This window comes from Peromyscus eremicus, chromosome 11 (genome assembly GCF_949786415.1).
Source record: "Peromyscus eremicus chromosome 11, PerEre_H2_v1, whole genome shotgun sequence".
Lineage (NCBI taxonomy): Eukaryota > Metazoa > Chordata > Mammalia > Rodentia > Cricetidae > Peromyscus > Peromyscus eremicus.
Window position 1 is genome coordinate 30,955,199 of NC_081427.1, and position 4,521 is coordinate 30,959,719.

Sequence of the window (4,521 nt, forward strand, 5' to 3'; positions counted from 1 at the left end):
AAAGGAAATTTTATCCCCTAATGATTCCAATAAACCAAATTATGTCATTGTTTCACTATGATTTTTGTTTTGTTTTACATCTTTCACTTCAACTATGAGGAGACTTTTGTGGCATGACTTGCCAGCTGACCTGCTCTAAAATGCAACAGATATTGGGGTGGGAGGGTGAATTTTGATTTTGGATTGTAATGTTGGGATAGCTCTGTCATCTAGGATGCTCTAGAATTTTCAACAGAAGTATTTTATGTTCCAGTGCCTCAATTTTTTTTTAAGTTCTCTAAAACTTAATTAAAATAAAAAACTTTACTTCAAGTTTTTGTTGAAAACACTTTTAGTTAATTATTATTTTAGAAGTCTGAATGTATTTTATCATGCGTATTGAGTAATGCCTGCATTTTTTATATTGAATGTAGTGAGGTTTTGACCAAGTTTAGCAATGAGTTTGGGTGGTAAGAGGCTCATTCCTTGCTTATTCATTAATCATTGCTTTGCTCAAAAATTTTAAAACCTTGTTTATTCTTTAACAATTTCATACAGGTAATGAATTTTACTCTTTTTATTTCCTATTAACTTTTCTCATCCCTCCCCCTTCTCCCTCTAAAACCTACTTCTCAGACAGTTCTCTTCCTACTGTGTGTGTGTGTGTGTGTGTGTGTGTGTACGACTGAGTTTAATTAGGGATGACTGCATTTTGTTGTTGTATCTTGTTTTTGGAATAAGGTCTCACGTAGTCCCAGCTAGCTTCAACTTTCCTGTGTAGCCAATGCTGGCTTTGAGTCAGATATTCTCGCTGCCATCTTTCAACTGTGGTGACTATCTGCCCACTCTGTCTTCTTTTCTCTCTGTCCCTCTGTCTTTGTTTCTCTGTCTGTCTCTGCCTCTCTCTCTCTCTCTCTCTCTCTCTCTCTCTCTCTCTCTGTTTCTCGCTCTCTCTTTCTTAAGCAGAATCTCATGCCATAGCTGAAGTAGGTGCCTAGGACACACTACGCAGCCCAGGTTGGACTTCTATGTGCAACAATCCTCCTTTCTCAACCTCTTGAGTGCTGGAATTATAGGTATGAACTGTTAGCTGGCTTTGAAGTGGTGATTTTTAAATGCTCTTTCTTATTAGGGTTTGTGTGGGTAGAAGATGATATGCAGGTTTGATATCATAGCACCTTTGTGATAAATGCTTATACACTTCACCCATTTTTGTATGTTTGCTAAAATATATTGTGTCATCCCACTTACTCTAAACTTCCATCATATCTGGCAACTGCCCATAAATTATCAATCTTATTGACTGTTTTAAGTCAGTATTTTGGAATTATTTTTCTTAAGCAATAAAGACATATGCAAGTAACAAAATAAAATTGATTAAATCTACATTTATCCTAACGTCTTTGCTGATTGGTGTGTTATGAAATAGTGTTAAGGAACCAAAGAAATGAGACAAGGGACATAAATTTTGAAATTGCATAATCATTTCCCAAACACTAGATAATATGCAATCCTTTGTTCTAATTGCAACCTATGCCGAAAAACAGAGAAAAATGATTAGTCCACCTTAGCGAGAAGGGAACTGAATTATGGAAGTCTGGATATCAATTCTCAGAAAAGCTTATCCCAGGAGTTCATTGCCCATGAGTAGGCTATTTCCTCTGATCCCTGACTCATACTGGCAGCTGGCTAATTCATTCACTTATTTTTTCATTCAGCAAGTTGTCCTGCTGTGTGCTAGACACTGTTCTACACACTGGGGAGGGCGAGGCACACTGCTCAGCGGGACAGTATTTGTCAGGCAGGACTAAAGAAAAGGTTCTCTTCCTAGCCTATCACAACACACATGCATGCACGCTCTCACGCTTGCATGCGCAAGCACCTGCACACACATAATAGACAATGGAGACCAAGGATTAAATCAGGACATGAGCTAGGAAGTGCCCGGGCTAATGCAGGCATCAGAAGAGCTGGTGAGGAAAAGCAGTCAGAGGTAAAGCAAAAGCCAGCAGAACTGGGTAAACACACTGGGTGAAGTATTTAGGAAAAAAAAAAAAAGACAAGCTAAGACTGACTTCAGGAGTTTTGGACTGAAAAACTGCAAGTGTCCAGGGGTCCCTCTTAAGTGGTTTTCTGAATAATACAATCTCTTGGTCCCGTAAAGAGAGGGGCAAGTCCAATCATCAGAAAGACATTTTATTTTGCTTTCTGCTCTTGAAATGTGTAGATTTTATTTGGATAAGACCTGTGATAGAGCTGGGTGGCGGTGGCACATGCCTTTAATCCCAGCACTCGGGAGGCAGAGCCAGATCTCTGTGAGTTTGAAACCAGCCTGATCTACAGAGCGAGATCCAGGACAGGCACCAAAACAAAAACAATAACAAACAACAACAACAAAACCAAAAGACCTGTGATAGTATTGACTGCTATTTTTCTTGAATTGATACAATGACTTAGAGAAAGGAACTCACATGAGTGAGGTTTCAGCAAGGATCTTGGTCAGCCAGGTAGACTACACGGCCTGTTTTTGAACAGTAAGTGCTACAGATGTTTTTCAGCTAATAGAGAAAGAAATACAATGAATTTCATTTTGAGTTAGATCTGTTATTATAGGCATGATGAGTTTGCTTGTAAAGTAGCTAGGGATTTATTATGGAACAGAGGCATGTGGCTGCTAAGAGTAGAGCGATATGGACACACATGAGTTTTATGTAAGTATGTATATATATGTATGTGCACACACACAGGGTTGTTGAGGTTTTTGTTTGTTTTTGTTGTTGTTTTTTTCTAGACAGGGTTTCTCTGTGTAGCTCTAGCTGTCCTGGAACTAACTCTGTAGACCAGGCTGGCCTCGAACTCACAGAGATCCGCCTGGCTCTGCCTCCCGAGTGCTGGGATTAAAGGTGTGTGCCACCCCCGCCCAGCATTATTTTAATATTGGGCTTTACTATGTGCCCCTGGCTGACTTGTTATCACTATGTTGCACAGGCAAGCTCTGAACTCATGGCACTCTTCTTGCTTCAGTCTCGTCAGTGCTGAGATTACAGGTCAATGGCCTTTTGCTTCATTGGCTCTTTGCTTGTATTCCTCCTTCCCCTCGCTTCCCCTCCCCTTCCCTCCCCTCCCCTCTCTTCCTCTTTCCATTCCTCTTTATCTGTCTTCTCTCCAACTTCCTTTCCTTTCCCTTCTTCTCCCATCCCCTCCTTTCTTCTATTCTCCTCTCCTTTCCCTTCTTTCCCTTATTTTCTTCTTGACCCCATTGTTTTGCTATGGAGCCCAGCCTAGCCTGGCCTCCAAGTCACTAGGTAGACCTAGCTAGCCTCAAATGTGCAACCCATCTGGATCAGCACCCCAAGTGATGTGACTATAGGTGTAGGTCACTATGCTCTGTTCATTTTTAGGCATTTTCTGTAAAGCACATTAGTTAAGACTCTATTAACACCCTGGAGACACAGTGTCGGAAGAATCTTTGCAGTCATCTAGTTCCATAAGTATGCCTGAGATCATGTGCCAAGTCTGACAGATTGATGGATGCTTATTGGAGCTCTGTGCTAAGAAATATGCTGAAACTGCTTCTGGGAAGAATGGAAAGTTTAATGTATCAATGAGCAAATGATAGTGACAGAGGATGCAAGGTACCTCTCCACACTACACACACTCATCCCAATCTAGTTTGGCCTCCCATTTCAGGGAACCTTACCTGAGGCCTCACAGCCTGTCAGTGGGCCCAGGAGTCTCCGTCTCTGTTCTAGTATTTCTTGTGACATACTTCAGACTGTCTCTGCTACAACACTCAGTTTGGCCTGGCTACATAGGTGTGTAGTTTGGCTATTTGGGAGGTTGAGAAGGAGCCTGACAGGTATGGTGATATTTTATCCGTGTACCCCAATAAAGCTTATCTGAGGATCAGAGGAAAAAGCCAGCCACTATAGCAAACATAGAAGTCAGGTAGTGGTGGCACACACACCTTTAAACCTAGCATTCTGGGAGGCAGAGATCCATCCAGATCTCTGTGAGTTCAAGGCCACCCTGGGAACAGAGCCAGTCATGGTGGCACATGCCTTAAATTCCAACACCAGTTAACCATAAAGGTCTGGAGGTCTATACAGACAGACAGGAAGTGACAGAGCTGGGCAGAAAGAGGAAGTGATGTAGTTGGGCAGGGAAAGGAAGTGAGACGGCAGGGACAGAAAGTCATACAGGCATGGGTACAGGAAGTAGGTCTCTTTGGAGGCTGAGGGCTGGAAAGGTGAGATTGGCTGTGGTTTGTCCTATTCCTCTGATCTCTGGGTTTTAACCACAATATCTGGCTCCGGGTTTTTTATTTATAAGACTGTTTAGCAATTGGTCTTACAGATAGGCATTGTGTACCTCTCTCTTCCAAATTGAAACCTTTTCTTCGAGGTATAAGGAGACTCCTAAGACTCAGAAACCTAAAGGAAGGAGGTTCCAGAAGGCTTAGCATTACAAGACTCAATTAACCCCTCCAGAAGTTTTTTGTTTTTTGGGAGCTGAGGATCGAACCCAGGGCCTTGCACTTGC